General features: G+C 37.2%; 1 protein-coding gene across 8 annotated transcripts in view; it reads left to right on the top strand.

Annotated features, from left to right (window-relative positions):
* The window catches only part of LOC123873151 (uncharacterized protein CG43867), a 386,310-nt gene that overhangs the window by 119,595 nt on the left and 247,005 nt on the right, over positions 1-19,710 (top strand). The window lies entirely within an intron of this gene.

Below are 19,710 nucleotides of genomic sequence, written 5' to 3'. Positions count from 1 at the left end.
CCCAGTGCGGGATAGCGTTGGTGACGTGCGGTTATGCGGGGCATCCTTCCATCTCACACCCCGATTGCCATCTCGACCTGTCGCGTATTGTACGTGACTACAAGTCTGCAGAGTGGGACGCAAGCGTCTAGTGATCTAATCAGCATCAATGGACTAATAAATATGTTTTTTTAAACAATGTAGGTTTGCATTTGAATGCAATCACACCAAACAGTAGGAAATGATGCAGCTTATGGTGGAGCAAGCCTGCCTAGAAGGTGCCTATTCACTCTTCTTTTGAAGCTTTTGGAGCTTACGGAGAAAAACGGAAGCCGGAGGGGCAGCAATTCTAGCAGTGCAAATTAGAAACGAGGAAGTAAATTGCTTTGTACGAGTCCGTGGTATTTCAACCATGTAGGGGTGCAGACTTTGGCGATGCCTCAAGGTTCAATAGTAAAATGACGAAGGGGGATTTGGTTTGAATAGTTCTTTAGCACACTCTCTGCAATGTCCTGTAGAATACCAACAGACAAAGGTTCGCGATCCGCATGTATTCACGTAGGTATGCATGCACGTATAGATTCGCATCGTGAACGCTTTCGCATCGCGCTCCTCATCCTGCGTTCATGACGCGCAGATGTGGCTGTAGCCTAAACAAGGCGGCTTAGAAACGTAGAAGATAAATGTCATCGTTTTCCTTCAACTTGGCATTTTAAAGGTAAGCTCGGGAGCAGTTTTGTTTCAATAGATGACATTACGGTCCGTGGAGATTTTACATTCATTTTTCTGGTTCTGCAAACCAGTAACTTGGTTTTGATCTTAAAAGTTTATTTCGGCAGCTTTCTCTTTATTTTCTTTTCATTATTACGTACATTTACACTTCTTTCTATAAACCTCGAACGAGAACTATTGAGAACTATGATTAACTGAAATGGTTTCTGAGTTTTTTCCTTCCATGTAGCTACATGTGCAACATGGGTAACGGTTTTCACCACTCTGTCACTGCACAGCTACTTCAGGAACTGTCTCAGATAAACAAACGTTTGACAATAGCTATAGCATGTCTAGGTATAAATATTTCTATGAGGTTGTTAGTATTCTTTGTGGGGTATACAAGCGATAGGTACCTATAGACTGAACATGGAGTATGTATAGTTCGCGACAGGTTGACATGGCGACCGGGGTGGGAACGCCCCGCACATCCCCATAGCCCTCTCGCTAATCGGGTACGGGATAGCACGAATGTCGTGCGGATGTGCGGGGCGTCCCCCCACCTTATACCCCGATTGCCATCGCGAACTGTCACGTATTATATTATGTGGCCAAAAATTTTAAACTTGTTTTTTATGATAAGTTAAGCAACTAGGCTATGTCTAATAGGCAAGATTTCCCCAATTTTCCATGTACGACATAATCTCTATGGCATCCACGTTACTCACTGAAAAACATTAGTTACGGTTATTCAAGCCTCAAACGCGGTGAATCTTTTTACCGATTGCTTTAACACCCTCTCCCTTGTAACAGCGGATTCATAGACTGTACTCAATCTAAAAACAATATCGCTAAAGTATTCATGACAAATCGTTGTCTAACGAAGAGAAATAACTACGTAAACATCGGGAGTTTTTAGCATGGGGAGGAATTTCCGAGATATGACCCTAATGATAGCGTTTTAACCAAGTAGACAAAGTTCTGACTTCATCCGCGTGTTTTTAGTTTTTAAAAATCACTTGCGAACTCTACCATTTTTGGGGATAAATGTAGCCTATGTCCATGTCTGGAATGATCTTTTATTGATTTTGTTTGATTCATAATTTTATCTGAACCAAGTGACAAAATCAGTGAAAAGTTAACAGATGACTGACAGATATTTATAATTTCCATAAAGCTTTTCCTAACCATCGTTTTCAGGCATAAGATTTTTTAGGAAGAGTAATTGGCGAATGAGTGATTGTTATATTTATGAGTATTTTAGATAAGCCTTAATAAGCTGTCTTTGATGAATGTAAAGCTCTTAAGAAAAATTTTTTTCTTGATAATTCAGATTCGCTAAAGAATGCGAGCTATTTCCGCTTTTACTGGGGCCACATTTCGAAAGACAAGAGAGGGTGCGTAACTACGTAACGCGTTTAGATTGATGGCAGATGCAATTTGGGAGCGACTCGGATTTATTGGCTATCATAAAGAAACGTTTGCGGTACATTTTCATAATAGGCACCCTACAATCGGTGCAATTGCTCTGAAAGAGTTGGAGGGTAGAGACTTTTTGTATAGACTTTAGAGCATGTCTTTACCCGACTACGTCAAAGCCAAAAGGGTGAGTTATGATTTTAGCATTCTATGTAATGTATGTATGTAGGTGTATTATGGTGTTTATTTCAGACTGCATCATCATTCAGTATCAAGTGAGATAGTATTGTACTAAAGTGTCAACAAACTTCCAATACAATTAACAAGAGATCCTGAACAAAACAGTTCTCCATAGTAGCTTACAAATTTTATCTTTAAAATGTCTTCATTTCGTTTCACGGTGTAACTTTAAACTTTTTGATTCAATCCAACAACTTAAAACAAGTTAGTCCCCCTTGTCTTTAAGGAATGAATAGTAATCACTCATTTCATTTGCACCCTGTCCCTTTATTACGAATCTTTGATACAATTGATGCGATTGTCGCAATTATCGCTATTGGCTTACAGGATTGCTTAATATGGCTAACACTATCCACGCCAGCTTGTATAATGGGTGACAACTATTGCACTATTGACTTAAAAAAATTCAAGAAAATTTGTCATAATTTTTTTAAATAGTGTGATAAATGCTTTTTTCCTGTCAAGAGCGGCTCGCGTAGATTAATTCAGGATATTTAAATTTTTGACTCTACCAATAAACTAAATGCCATGCTGAAGTGATGGAACACTGACTTTTAGTAAATGTACCTTAAACTCAAAAAATAGCAACAATTGCAATGATTGCAAAGAGATAATAGGTACCTATCAAGTAGATCTTATAATCGCAATGCATCAATCACAGGTTCCGTAATAAGGGCTGATGTCCCTCTACTCCGTCAGATTATCGACTACCGCAGGACAATATCTTAATCGTTACGGGGAATGGAAACAAATCACCGTACAAACCGCACCGAGCTGCGGCACCGTGCTCAGGGGACATGCTACGTAGCCCTAAGAAAGTGCATCTCACATTGTGGTACAAGAGAAAAAAATATAGCGAGGAATCTGATAGTGGATATCGAATTTCTAAGTAAAAGTTATAGGACCCTGATACTGTTTGTGTGTCGACTGACGATCGATGGACGTCATAAGTTATTAATCCTACATTTTTTTTTATTCGATACAAATTAACCCTTGACTGTAATCTCACCTGTTGGTAAGTGATGATGCAGTCCAAGATGCAAACGGGCTAACCTGGAAGGCTACCCGGCGTCGTACCGGAATGCTCAATCGCGTGGCGGCACGGCTTTGCCGGTAGGGCGGTAACTAGCCACGGCCGAAGCCGAAGACCAGGCCAGACCAGACCAGAGATTTAGAAATTATAAAATTCCAAATACCTGCCGGGAATAGAACCCAGGACCTTCCACTAATGAGTCCACAACGCTTACCATTGTGTCATGGAGGTCGTTCAAAAAGAATGCATAGTTAATAAAATCTTATTGTTTTTGAACTGAAAATTTTTGTAGGTGGGTATATATCTTTTAAAAAATATCTAGATCTAACAGTAGGTACGCAAAAATGCATTTAATTTTACTGAAATATATCTTTAACAAAATAATGTGATAACTGAATATACCTATAGGAACGCCGACCGCTACTCAATTTTCACTTGTACCAACCAGTGGGGACAACTGCAAATAGCGGTAAAATGGGACCTAACGCTCCCCATACATTGACTTTGACGGATCTTTCCCTTGCACCTAATAAACTAATGCATTGAGGCATCCCCCTCTAAGTAGACATTGCCAATTGCCGAGGGGACGGTTTTTTTTTGCAGCGTAATAGTTTTGTGGTTGGGGAGATGTGAAATCTACGTGCAAAATGAAACAAAGAAATGAGTGAGACTAGATTTATTGACAGTGAAATTTTTATGTTTAAAGTAGGGTTGTTATATGAGTGTAATAAATCGGTTTCGGTTACAGATATGGACAAAAAATTATTTCGGACTAGCTGATACCCGCGACTTCATTCGCGTGGATGTAGGTTTTTAAAATTCCCGTGGGAACTCTTTGATTTTCCGGGACAAAAAGTAGCCTATGTGCTAACCTAGGCTATAATCTATCTCCATTCTAAATTTCAGCCCAATCCGTCCAGTAGTTTTTGCGTGAAGGAGTAACAAACATACACACACACACACACATACAAACTTTCTCCTTTATAATATTATTAGTGTGAAGTGTGATTTCATCATCATCATCATAAACCCATCGCGCGTCGTCTCATTATGGAGCACGAGTCTCCTCTGAGAATAAAAAGGGTTTGTCCATCGTCTACTATGCTGGCCAAGTGCGGATTTTCAGACTTTACCGTTGAGAACATTATGGAGAACTCTCAGACATGTAAGTTTCTTCACGAGGTTTTCCTTCACCATTAAAACAAGTGATATTTAACTGATCAAAGCCCCCATAACTCCGAAAAGTTATTAGGGTTAAAAGTTATTCTATATTAATATTTTTTTATTGCTTGATCAAGTTAAGAAATTGTGGCTATTTAGCTAGTCATTCTATGTAGTCCAACGTAATATAGCACGTGTCCACAATGTCGGACCTTAGGTTGGGCCTAGGCCACACTATATTTCGTGGAGTTACGCGTACACCGCATGTTTAGTGTGACATCGTGGTGATTCAGTGCAAGCAAGCCTGTAAAGTGTGGTAAGGGCTGTTAAATGCTTAGTGCTAATACTTGCTACCTAGTACCTACTGCTTATAGGGATGACGAATCTACATAATATCTTTTACATACGTACCTATCAAGATTTGTAACTATAACTTTTTTTTTTTTAAATTATAACTGTTTGTGCTGTTATTAATTTAAGAAGTGTAAATTAAAAATTTATAACACCCCTGACAAGTGAAGGTTACAGTAACTAGAAAAGCTGATAACTTTCAAACGGCTGAACCGATTTTCTTGGATTATAGCTAAGAACACTTTCGGTCAAGCCACCTTTCAAACAAAAAAAAAAACTAAATTAAAATCGGTTCATTAGTTTAGGAGCTACGATGCCACAGACAGATACACAGATACACACGTACACGTACAAACTTATAACACCCCTCTTTTTGGGTCGGGGGTTAAAAATACTTTTTATCGGTTTTACAGGGCATCGTACCGGAACGCTAAATCACTTAGTGGCATTGTCGGTAGGGTGATAACTATCCATAGCCGAAGCTTCCCACCAGAGTAACGATTGATATGCATACCTTTTACACGTTGCTCGCATATGCTAATCATTTAATTGATTTTTAACCCCCGACCCAAAAAGAGCGGTGTTATAATTCTACTTGTACCTCGATTAAGATATGTCTTTGTGCAGTCTTGTTTAAGGATCAACTGTTCCTTGAAAATGATTCCGAATTTAATATAGCAACTGCCGGCTTTAAGGCTGCAGCTTTACTGAGGATAAGAATTCAATTTTCCATCAGCTTTTACCGGGAAGTGAGGGCACAATGGACCACTCATCTTTACACTCCGGTCCTTATGGCGCTACGTATAAGATGTACAATGCATCAAATTATTCCGCGAACATGTCTACCGTATGGACGTTGCTATGAGTCAAGGTATTCCTGGGACATCTCTTTTAAATTTCAAATTTAAAACTTAAAAAAAAAAACAAATACTTTGGATATTCGGTACCTGATAGAATGATGGATCATCATCGTCAACATCTCAAGCCCTTGCCGGCCCACTACAGAGAATGAGAGGAGACTTCCTGTCAGAATGAGAAGGGTTAGACCATAGTCCACAACGCTGGCCAAGTGCAGATTGACAGACTTTACACCACTTTGAGAACATAATGGAAAGCTCTGAGGAATACAAGTTTCCTCACTATAGTTTCCTTCACCGTTAAAGCAAGTGATAATTGCGTAGTATGCACACATCACCAAAAAGTTTGAAGGGTGTGCTCGGGATCGAGCCTTGGACCCCCAAATAGGAGGCTAGTCTTTACGCACCAGGCTATCACTTTAGCTTGCTCTACAATGTTTTCTATTTACTTAATCTAATCTTTATATTCCTGTCCGAAGATTTTTACCTGAATTACGATATTTTAATGATGATTTGGTAATAGTAATTTTATTTCAAACAAAAAAACCATAGGGGTTCGATACGTTTAATTACGTTTTGTTGAACTGAAATTCGTAAAAGTTCATTTATTTGAAGGAATTGAAAATCTGGATTCCAGAATGGTCCTAAATATTTCGATTGTATGGTGACTCTATCCGAACATATTCCGTATGGAGTACCTACGTGCTGAAATCGCAATAAAGGCCCAATCACGTGCCCTTCAAAGGAAGCTTTTTGTGCGCGACAGCATGCAATAGCTGACAGTAGGTACCTCGTGAATAAGTCGAATAGCGCTCATAAAATGGCGACGAACCTCAATGAATTTATTGAATTACTAGCTGACACCAGCGACTTCGTCCGCGTGGATTTAGGTTTTTCGAAATCCCGTAGGAACTCTTTGATTTTCCGGAATAAAAAGTAGCCTATGTCCTAATCCAGGATATTATCTATCTCCATTCTGAATTTCAGCCAAATCCGTCTAGTGATTTTTGCGTGAAGAAGTAACAAACATACACACACACACATACAAACTTTCGCCTTTATAATGTTAAGTGTGATACAATGATGATGAATATTTGGTTTTTGTAAAGGTCCTTTCAAAGGTAATTTAATCAAAGGTAAGTGAAAAATACAAAAATGATAAAAGAAGTCGTTTTAAGGGTTTGCTACAAGATGATGCCCGCGACTTCATCCACCTGGATTTCAAGATTAAAAGTAACCTAAGCTCGTCTCCAGGATACAAGCTATCTTTACACCAAATAGATACGAGCCGACAGACAGACACACTTTCGCATATGTAATATTAGTATGGATTTTAGGGCTACTTTGGGGTGTACAGTCAAAGCCCCAAAAAGTGTATAGTTGACCTGCATGTTATATGACATCATCTAAAAAGTTTACTCGCTTGCATTGAATTTGCCGCTAAGCCATAGGTATGCACCAGTTCACATTACGTTCAAAATTAAGATCTGAAACTTTTCAATGTTACTACTAATAAAATACACAGTATTAGATATTTGGATAAACACTAAATATAATATGTAATATGTCCTACTTGTGACTAACATTAGTTGCATATAACGCATTCCATATTCCATTTCACAATAATTTAGTTTGTACTTTCTTTTCATTTACATTTCCTCTGGACTAGAATATATTTCTAAGGAATAAGAGAGAATATTATAACTTCTTATCCACACTTTATAAAGTAAGACTTGCAATCTTAGAAGTGCAGAAAAATCATCTTATTTTACGCTCTTTGCGATGCAAAAGCTATGTAAAAGCTTCGAAGCTAAGTAGATGAGATGTGAAATTTTGATTAGGCATCTCTCGCAGCACGAGACTTTCGAACTTTCGAGAAGAGCTAGACTCTTGATTAAAAAATAAAAACTTAGCTTTTATTTTTTGTTACAACATGCTAATATGAGTTGGTAACTGTCGAAGAAGTTTTGAACTAACCGTGCGTACCTATGTAGTAAAAGTTTATTATTTCTTGTACCTCTTGCAGCTTATTTAAACATGGAAAACCTTATTAATCTATCTAAGTATTAAGTATATTCTAATTGCAGTACAAAACATGATCACGTAGTAGGTAGGGGTGTCAAAAAATACTAGCTAGAATTCAATGCTACCCAGCCAGGTTGATCCTTTGCACAACAAAAATGCCTTCGTTATTTGACGTGACTCACGAGGCAATCAACCGCGATGAAATATCCCGTAAAAATATTAAGCACTTTGATATTAATTACGTTATTAAAAAGTAATTTAATTTATCGCCCAAGAGATAATTATCAATCTTTTTGTAATCTGCACAAATAATAACGTTGCCAAGTAACTTATGTAAAGACAGATATTATTAATTTCGGCCTTTACCGAATAAATTATTCTGACATTCAAATGGTAGATTTGAGAAAAGTTTAGGGAAAGTTAACTCAACGAAAATATAATTCGATTCATTATGTGATTTAGCATCGAGTTTCCGAATCGCCATGAAAATCAAATTAATCAAAGCAACTTTCCCCTTCCGCGGATTTAGCCAAGCGAAACAACATATTGCCAACTCAAATCATTGGCTTCTGCTAAAGTTTAATTCCAAATTGCCTAATAGTAAAGACCCCATTATTCGGATTTTCATGGGATGCGTCCTTAGATCTCTAGAGTACTTGTCCGACCCAACCGTATGAACTTAACAACATCCGAATGAAGCACCCGCACTTTTCAGGATTCCACGTCATCCACGCCTTTGCATATTTTACAATAAAGTAGAATTAGATAGACGACTAGAATTATCTACTTATTAAACCGGTGAAATCTAAATAAAGTAAATTTTATATTATTATGTATTTAAAATCTCTACAATTTGTACTATGACTTCTGAATCATAGTTAAATTATAGAATTTTTTATTTACTTTAGAGATTATATTACTTTTTAATTTTCATTGCTGTAACACTTCACTATAGGTAAACTAAAGAAACTTGTAAAACGATCGCCATAACTTTATTGGCGACCTGTGCCGATTATCCCATATTAGTTTCATATATGGCATCCCTATTCAAGGGTTGTATAGTTCCCTTGAGGTCCTTTAAATTCGCAATCGAGTTTACGATTTATAAACGCTTAAAACTTAAGGTGAGGTACAGTTGTGTCGGTAGTAAAAGCAAATAAAGTAATGGCCTATAAACGTTGCTCTTAAGGGGAATGCCATTGATTTATATTAAGTACTTCACCCACTGAGGCATGCGTTCGGGAAAACTACAATTAAGTGTTGCTTGGAGTATATTTTCTTGGAAAATACATTGTATCTTAGAGGCAGGAGGAAAATATTTTCTTTCACAAAATGAACTTCGGACTTTTTCCTCATCTTGGTCACACTATTAGTGATTGAATGAAGGGTGTTTTTTATATCGACAGATTACAGATTGATTATATTATTGAAACCGACCGGTTTACTTGTTGTTTGTTAATGACAACGCTCAATGGTCACCTTATAGAGACAGAGTCAGTTCACTTGTATGGAGTGTCAGGAGTGTGTCTCTACTCTACTATATCAAGGAACTTTGCGAAGTAACGCCAGCTTCTATCAACAAGATTATAATACATAATACGTTTTTCCACGGGCCGCTGAATCCCAAGCAAGTGTGGCGCAAACAAAGCGCAGTTTCCCACGCCGCTGCGCAAACAAGCGCCCCTTATTGAAAGCAAACAACATCAAATCTTGCTCCAAGCGATCCTCCATAGCTATTCCGTTGTTAACCATAAAATAACCAAGTCTTTGTTCTCCTACAATAATACTAGTACACATCCTAGTCGTACCAGTATCTTATTTTCCGCCAATTCAGCTTGATACGCAACTTAAATTAACTGTTAACCATTCCAGTTGTATTTAATCACTCGAAACTCTACCTCAAAGCATTTATTAAAAATGGGTGCACTTTTTGACTGTCTATTGTTGAATTCGTAAGCTAATGATATAATGATGATAATTAATTTCGCAAACTTAGGGTTCCGAACGTGCCGTCTGAGAAAAAGCCCACAACAAACTCGATGCATTAGCAATCTACGAGTATGATCAATCAGATCAATATTTGATTTTCTTATGCATTAGGTATTTGATGATTCTGTCAATTATTTAGTTAAATTGTTCTTATGGCAACCTAATTTGTAAATATCCAACGATTATTCTGCTGGTTTTGTAATTTAGTCAATAGGAAATCGTTGGTTAATGTTTTATTAAAGAAATTAGAATAACGTTAAATGTATTAGTTTAATTAAAATATTTATTTTCAATGTCTACTTACATTAATAGATTTTCGTATTAGGGTCTATGTATTTATATATTAGATAACTAGGTACATATACAAATACATAGACCCTTGGAAAATTATTATTTAAGCAATGACCAAATTATAATATTATACTGAGAAAATAGCTTTAATATTTAGCTACGACAGAATTATAGGTATTCGTTGAAATTCGTCCAATTTAATATTTATTATTGTTACACAAAAGAGTATTTATAGGTCCATGAACACAGAGTTGAATATCTAAAGAGTATTTATTTAACATTTCGTCAAAGTATATTTCAAAAGGAAATCTCTTGTTTGCATTCAATAAAGGCCTTGTTTGCGTAGTCCCAGGAGGCAGCGCTCTTTGTTAATAACGCCATATATACATATAATATTACTAGTATGAGATGTGGTTAGCCAAATCGGTAAATGTTAAACGTTGAATATGAATTCGGCGTGTTTATTTTCTATTATAATATGAGAAACCCTTAATTATGGAGGGTACCGGTATTAATTAACCCATTCTCTAACTCTACGATAGTATATACTTCTTTGCCTAATATTTTTTTCGATCATAAGAAAGCCAATTAACACACATAAAATTTCGTACAACTTTAGTGAAGCTGAATCCATTTGTAACAGTGTATTTCACACTATTGCGATGCTAAGCAATGTTGATCCAAGTCAGGAATTAGATGGGTGACCGACCGTGAAGGTCCGTATTTAAAATTTTTCGTTTCCTCTATATCTTGGCGAGCAGGTTTTTTTTAAATAAAAATAGCGAGCAAACGAGCAGGTGGGTCTCCTGACGTTAAGTGATTACCAGCGCCCATGAATATTTGTAGTGTCAAAGGAACCACTAATGCGCTGCCGGCCTTTCAGGAATTTGTGGGTCCGCCCCTTGAATAACCTCATGTTGTAATGTAATGGGAACACCACTGAAGAAGTTGATTCCACAGTTTGCATGAGCGTGGAAAAAGGATTTATCTAGGAAAATACTTGCTTTTTCTGACCGACGCCGACGCTTATATTTGGGGAGCTGGCGAACAAAACTAGACTAGTCCTGTTAACAGGACTCTCTCCGTCACTCGTTTCATACAATCGTAGTTCCAATTTCATTTGAATATTAAGCAACCAAAGTCCATGAAATTTTGCAGACATATTCTAGAAACTAATATCTGTGTCTGTGGTGTTTTAGATTTTTCTAAAAATATGTAGTTTTAAAATTACAGGGGCTCAAAGATTTGTATGAAATTTTCAAGACCGCGTAACTTTGAAACCGAATATTTTAACAGAAATCTGGAAAACCACAGACATAGATATTAGTTTCTAGAATATGTCTGCAAAATTTCATGGACTTTGGTTGCTTAATATTCAAATGAAATTGGAACTACGATTGTATGAAACGAGTGGAAACGAGTGACGGAGAGAGCCCTCTTAACTGTTTTTTACAAGACAGGCAAAAAACTGAACTAATAACAAACAAATTGAATTATTGACATATTTTGCTATTAATTGTTTGTTTTGACTTTGAGGCGTTTGCAAAAGTGTCGTCAGCGAAAAAAATATTGGGTTTTAGCTAGATTTTAGCATTGCATAGCTCGTCGCACTTCGCATCTAGCTGTGCTCGTACAAAACATTGTCAATTTGAAGCGATACAGAACAAATAGACAGCGCCCCGGGGACCCGTCGGAACTGGCTCATTGTTTACATTTTGTTCCTTTTATTTTCACTTATGTACATGTCCTATTTTACACGTTCCCGACTCATGCAACTTGTTTAGTGGAATTCTATTTACTTTTTTTAGCCAGTGAAAAATGACGAGAATTCATTATTTAACTACCCGTGTATAATGTTTTCAGGGTTCATATATATAACTTACTTTATTCCACCGTAACTTTTAAATGCCTGAACAGAAAATCCCGTAGGAACGCTTTGATTTTCCTAAATAAAAAGTAAGCAATGTCCGCCACCGGGATGCAAGCTGTATCTGTGCGTTTCATCAAAATTAGCTAAACAGATAAGCTGTGAAAAGAAAATCGACAAGACAGACAGATTTATTAAACTCTAACTGCAACTCAAAATCATTTATTCAAAGTAGGTAACACCTTTTGATGGCCAGAATTGTAAGATTTGTAAGACGATATCGTGATGATAACTAATTACGTAAACTTAAAACTAAAGCTATGAGGGTTCCAAACGAGCCTAGGTCTAAGAAGAGCCCACAACAAGCTCAGCCGGATATTCTTTTTACTATCACCACTTCACAAAAATTACTTAACTTATTAGAACTATCAGAGCTGTTAAAAAACTCATTCATTATCATTATGGACTTGAATCTCATGGATTTAGGTTCTCAAAAATCCCATGAGACTTCTTTGATTTTTCGTGATAAAAAGTAGTCTTATAACTAAAAAATCTTCAACAACAAACAAGTTTTTTCATAAGTAATTAACTTTACCAAGAGCACCTAAATAACAACGGTGCACTATTATTTCAATGGTAAAATAATTTCATTTGCGAAGTGAAATATTCGCCTGGCATTAAATATTTGGCCGCAGTTAGCTATTGTACGCCGGCTACGAAGCTATCTGCTACTAACGACCGCTGCTGCGTTTTATGGCCACATATTTAAGACGGGGAGGTTTTTTTATGAACATATTCCCTTTGTGTTTTCACCCGACTGCGTTAGGATGCAGCATGTTTATTACTTTTCAGATAGAGACTCGAATAAGTTATTACAATGGAACTTACTTAGAGTTGAGTTCGATCCTATTGCCAACCGATGTACTGTGTACCGATGGCAAAGGACTAAGAAGTCGATATCACTCTGTCCTAGGAGGGATATCGAAGTTTAAAATAAGTCTAGCTATCCGAGGCTATGTGATAGTAACGACCGCTGCTGCGTTTTATGGCCACATATTTAAGACGGGGAGGTTTTTTTATGAACATATTCCCTTTGTGTTTTCACCCGACTGCGTTAGGATGCAGCATGTTTATTACTTTTCAGATAGAGACTCGAATAAGTTATTACAATGAAACTTACTTAGAGTTGAGTTCAATCCTATTGCCAACCGATGTATTGTGTACCGATGGCAAAGGACTAAGAAGTCGATATCACTCTGTCCTAGGAGGGATATCGAAGTTTAAAATAAGTCTAGCTATCCGAGGCTATCTGATAGTAACGACATGAAACTCGAAAATTGAGTTTGATCCTTATACCAATAGTCTCGCTGTTAGCGAACATGAAATGATATGAAAAAAAAAGTGTTTGTTTGAATATGGGATGACAAGGTGTAAACAAGAGTTGAGCCAACACATCCAGTCAGGAATTCCTGACATACAAAAAGTACAAAAGGTATGCGTACAAGCATACGTCTGGGTTATTATCATAATATGTGTCTAACGCGAGTTGAAAGCGCACCAGTGTAGTTGGATTTATCATCAATTTCCAAATTACCCTTGCCGGATATCGATCCCAGAACCTCTCACTCATAAGACTACACTCTTACCACTGCGCCAGGAAGGCTATCGAAATTACCAATGAGTATAAACACCTGAAATTATATAATTATATGCACAAATCAAAGTTTATAATATCGTTATATAGCATGCCTCCAAAACTCGATTTTCTCGATAAAGTGAAACTCGACGCAGTTATCGAGACGCCATTAAAAAATCCCATTCCAGAGCCATCAAAGTTGTCAGTGCCGCCATCATCTACCAATCAAACTTTACTGTACACTTTGGACGACGAAGCTAAAGTCGCTATGCACTGGAAGCGATAAGATTTCTCTCATTATAAGAATACTAGATGATCCTGTAAAAGGCTATTCTGCCTTAGATCTATAGAGCGTACTTTGATTTCGCTTAGACTTAAGTTTCTATTAAAACGAAATAGATTTATGTTGGCGATATAACGCAGTGTCTTAAGTCTGAGTGTCAAAATGCGCTCTCAAACTTATTTCCCGAGATAAAAAGCCTATATGACACTTTCATTCATGGATATATCAATACAAAGCCCCTTTTAGCGGCGTGGCTGAAGATATACCAACAAATCAACAAACAAACATACGACATAAAAAAGCGAATAGTGTAGCGATTTATCAGTGAAAGAATTTTCAGAATCGGATCAGTAGTTCCGGAGATTAGGTACCTCTACATCTAAACTTATATTTACCTGCTTATAATATTAGTGTAGAGAGACCTTTCTAGATAATTTAACTGCCTGTGTTCAAGGAGCTGGAGTTTTATAAGGTCGGACTTCATTATGCTAATAGGGTTCGATTTCGCCCCTCATCTGGCAGTTCCTAGTGATTCTTGTTACATGTCTTATCTAGGTTAAGTGAAATTGTCTAACTAAATAGCTTTAGAGACTATACCTAAATAATTTAGAAAGGTACATTTTTAAAGATAGTAAGTAAAAGTACTATTTGTAGTAGATAGTAAGTCCTAGTCGGAGGGTGCGGGGTTCGAAGACGGCCACGCACTCCTAACTTTTCAGAGTCATATAATAAAACAGCGTGAGGAAACCTGCATACCTGAGAGTACTGCATAAAGTTCACAAGGATGTGGAAGTCTGCCAATCCGCACTGGTAGACCGCCTAACCCTTCTCATTCTAAGAGGAGCCAGCCAACCAGGATCGTGATGATGGCTCTGAAGATCTTAACATTTAAACATTTTGTGATTTTAGTTTTTTTCCACTATTAGAATCTTTAGAATTTAACATTAATGGACTTCGAGTGTTCTCGATAATGGATGGAAGAAGGCTAGGTCGACTCTCTGCATAAAATATGGGTTAAGAGCTTAAGCGGAGTTACTATAGATATCTACCTACATTGCTGTCTAGAGTTTCAATAATACTTGCTATCTTAAAACTTCATAGTCTAAGTAAGTAGTTCAGCTTTAAGCTGCCTAATATTTATTTTAGAGGTTCTGGACAGAAAGTAAATCAATATCTACTTGGGTGCCTAGAGTTGTACGTAAATCCACACTATCCACTTAATATTATAAATGTGAAAGTGTGTCTGTCTGTCTGGTAGCTTTGCACGGCCAATTTGGATGAAATTTGGTACAGCGTTAGCTTACATCCCAGGGACGGACATAGGCTTTTATCCCTCAAAATCAAACAGTTCCCAAGGAATTCGTAAAGGCTCATCCGTTTATCCAATTTATATGAAATTTGGTACATAGGTAGTTTGCGTCCCGGAAATTAACATAGGCAACTTTATATCCCGGAAACGCAAACAGTTCCTACGGGATTTAAAAAAACCTAAATCCACGCAGACGAAGTCGCGGGCATCACCTAGTGACTAATAAGTCTATGTACGGGAGCATTATGTTGTGCTTGACGGGCGAGCTTAATAGGAGGTAATGGTTGCCCTTTCGTTCACACATTTGCGGCTTTGCTGGCAAGGTGGTAACCAGCCACGGCCGTAACCTCCTAGCAGATCAGACCAGAGATAATTCAAAAATTAAAAATTTCCAAATTTCACTTGCTGAGACTCGAATCCGCGACTACCCACTTATAAGACCACAGTGCTCACCAGTGCGCCAGGGCGGTCGTCAAAAGTTGGGCACAATGATGCGAAGCGACGGTTATTTTTCCGCACAGACTATATCCTCTCCTACCTACTTACCTATATTTTTTCGTTTTTCTGTGGTTATAGAAAAAAAATATTAATAAAGTCTTCATAAAGAAAGCATTAAAGCAATAAAATATATTAAAGATATCTTCCGAAAGAAACAAGATTTTTGTCTTCGTCCATACAAAACCTCCATACTCCAATCCTTATTCTTCTCAAAAAGCAGTTTTCTCTTCAATGTCCCGATACAAAGTATGAAGACACTCAGTTTTATGGGAAGCTTAAGAGGTACTTCTTTCTTTGTTCGCGCACTTTATTATATTTGCGGCTGAAATACACCATTTAAATTGTTTACTTTTTCACATTTACGAGCTTTATATAGATGACTTATTTATAGATGAGAATTATGTCCCTATAATATATTATTAGGAAAGATTTTATTAGCTCTTATATAAGTCACCAGCCCGTAGCTCATTTTTAGTTTATTTTCTAGCATTTTGTATACTTACTAAGATTGATACAACTTCAAAATACCTATTGTTAGACCCCCTCAAAGGTCTAGGATCAAATTCTGTAATCTGTTTTCAGAAACGAGATAAAGTCCAGGAAACCTTATGATCCCCCCTTATTATATATTATTCTTAGAACTATTATATATTATATTATATAACATATCTGCAGCAATTAGGCTTGCTATAAATAATGTACGTATTTAGTTCTTAAACTGAAAAAGTTCGACCTCCGAGTGTTAGCCAAATATCCTTCAACATTATTTATAAAATATGAGAAACGTAAAGAAAATATCCAAAGGTCACACAATAACGTCTCTCAGACGTCCTTAATAACTTAATAGACGGACAGCACAATGATATTACCGCTTTTGTAAATAAGAAAACCTCCATTCTCTTTGCATTGCAATCCTCATTAATAAGAGTCGTAACCTCTTCCAATTACTCTAATAAAATGGTTAAATATCATGGTAAAGGTGGGCTTTCACCCGCATACGACTCGAATAAGAGTGAATTAAGATTTGAACATAGGTAGTGATAGTCTAGTAGCTAAGACGTCCGCCCGTTATTCGGGAGGTCGTGGGTTCGATCTCGGGCACACACCATTAACTTTTCGGAACTGTGTGCCTTTTAAACATTTAAATACCACTTTCTTCAACGGTGACGGAAAACATCATGGGAAACCTGTATGCCTGAGAGTTCTCCATAATATGCATTCTCAAAGGCTGTGAGCTTGGTCAGCATAATGAACTATGGCCAAACCCTTCTCATCTTGAGAGCAGACCCGTGCTCAGAAGTGGGTTGGGCATGATGAAAATTTGGACTATTTATAATAATTATTATCAAGAGTTAGCGATTGTAAACCGATGGCTTTATATGCTTTCCGAGGCATGGATGAAATCCAAATTCAGACCATCAAAGTCGATCACCATCCAGTTAACAACTGGGGTCAACGTTGCTTAACCAGCGCAATCGACTGATCATCATCATCATTGTCACCCAATAAACGCCCACCGCTGGACATAGATAGGTCTTTTGTATTGACTTTCAGACGCCAGTCTTACGTAGCGTCGCCTGAACCCAGCGTCTCCCTTGATACCACCTTAATATTATGAAAGCTCAAAGATTGTGAAGATTTCGGATTTGTCACCCCTTCAAATTACATCTATATAACATATTCGGGATCTTCCGAAGCTATTTCAAGGATCTACTAGATTTAAAGTCTTCGCAACTCGGAGTTTTGTATAATAAATAACAGTTTCAACAAGGACCATTGTAGTTCCCCATCTGAAACCGTATAGTAAATAACATGACAGCGACAATCATTATAGTCTAGGAGTAGGCGAATGATTCTTTCCAAGTGTGTTCTACTGTCCTGGTGTCAAACAACCAGGCATCAAAATCGTTTTTACAGAAAAAGAGGGGTGTTATAAGTTTGACGTGTGTATCTGTGTATCTGTGTGTCTGTGTATCTGTGTATCTGTGTATCTGTGTATCTGTCTGTGGCATCGTAGCGCCTAAACGAATGAACCGATTTTAATTTAGTTTTTTTTGTTTGAAAGGTGGCTTGATCGAGAGTGTTCTTAGCTATAATCCAAAAAAATTGGTTCAGCCGTTTGAAAGTTATCAGCTCTTTTCTAGTTACTGTAAACTTCACTTTTCAAGGGTGTTATAAACAAGTGTAAATTAATTTACACTTGTAATATTATGGTTTTCGCTTTTCACGATAATATGATGCTTGTTTTATGAGTAAATACTTTATGTAAATCTGTCACTGGCTCTCTGTGTATTAGATAAGGCCGGCATCGCAGGGTTTCAAAGCTTATGGGGACCGTCGCTAAGAAAATCTTTATTAATAGAGGCAGCGCTGCACCAGCCGTGAGTGACAAAGACGAATAGACACTGTGATCCCTCGAATAGATGTAGAGGATTACCAGGGTTGCAGCTGAAATAGAACGTTTAAGGGTCTTAAGGCGCACAACAAGCTATATTCTAGCCTTGGCAATTTCTAGACGCAAGTGTGTAGCCAAGGAATAGCTGGCTATATCATGCATTTTTTTTAATTTCTTGCTTTTCGCCATGATGATTTTTCATCAAGAAGATTTTTTTTAGCCCATTTACAAGACAGGTAAATTTTTGTAGCTGATACGTATCCGTACGAAAGCAAAATACCTATAGGACGTTAGCCTTAATCGGATCTGCATTGAAAACATGGCTGTTTCATTAGACAAGTGTAAATTAAAAATTTATAACACCCCCGACGATCCAAAGTATTTGAGTTTTCCAAAACATCATTTTCAAATAAATAATTATGTATTTAGGCAATGTCCATCTTGACAGCTTGACATTTGTCTATTGACATAATATTATGAACCTAACGGTTATCTAACCTTCTTTTCTACAAGAAAACTAGAAAAGAGCTGATAACTCTTAAACGGCTGAACCTATTTTCTTGGATTATAGCTAAGAACACTCTCGATCAAGCCACCTTTCAAACAAAAAAAACTAAATTAAAATCGGTCCATTCGTTTAGGCGCTACGATGCCACAGACAGATACACAGATACACAGATACACAGATACACAGATACACAGATACACAGATACACAGACACACAGATACACAGATACACACGTCAAACTTATAACACCCCTCTTTTTGGGTCGGGGGTTAAAAAGGAATATGTAAAGGATAAAGTTTGAGAGCAACATGAATATTCATGTTTCGATAAAAGCGAAACGCTGGAAATGCTAGAGATATTTCCGATATTGCTTTTTGACGTTTTGTTTTGTCTATGATTTTCTTTATCTAATAGTAATATTCGAAAAGGCGCTACGGTAAATCTGATTTTTATCCTTTTCAAATATTTGTAGTAAAATGTATGAATCTTTGAAAATTTAGCTTTGCTTTTTAATAAAATTTGAATAGTAAAAGTTAATATCGCTAGAGTAAAAGTCATAGCTCAGCGGGTTGCGAAGCTAAAGCGGCAATGGAAAGTACACATAGTTCAAAAAACCTATAGATATTGAAGTCCCAAGGTGCTGCAATGGCTACCCTGCAACAGAAATCTCAGTGTTGGAAGACTCCCCTTGTTTGACGACATCAAGCGAGGCGCAGAAAGCCGCTGAATTCAGACGGTGCAAGACCGTAGGTTGTGAAAGACTCTACAAGAGACCTCTGTCCAGCCTCATCTATCTATCGGTTCATAATGATAATGATGATGATAACTCCTTTTCTTCACTCAAAATAAACCCCACATTTCCCCTTCTTTAACAGGTATTTCTATGTTCTTAAATCTCGCCGTCCCCTCGGGCGGTTTATCGTTATTGTGTACGATATCTCCTAATGTATGGAGGTCTGCACTCTACACATTCAATACTCAGTTATTCAAACCCTGACTTAATTCAATTAGGACTCAGAAACCTCGCTAACTTTTTGGGTAGGTAAATAACATTTCATGATCATCGGATGGGAATAAAACATTCATGGATACATGTTGAATAATCAAACTTATATGTAGACTGTACCCTAGATCTATCGTTTAGAATTATTCATTGC

This window comes from Maniola jurtina, chromosome 16 (genome assembly GCF_905333055.1).
Source record: "Maniola jurtina chromosome 16, ilManJurt1.1, whole genome shotgun sequence".
Taxonomy (NCBI): domain Eukaryota; kingdom Metazoa; phylum Arthropoda; class Insecta; order Lepidoptera; family Nymphalidae; genus Maniola; species Maniola jurtina.
The sequence above is the reverse complement of the archived record's forward strand: the minus strand, read 5'-3'. Positions and strand labels throughout refer to the sequence as shown.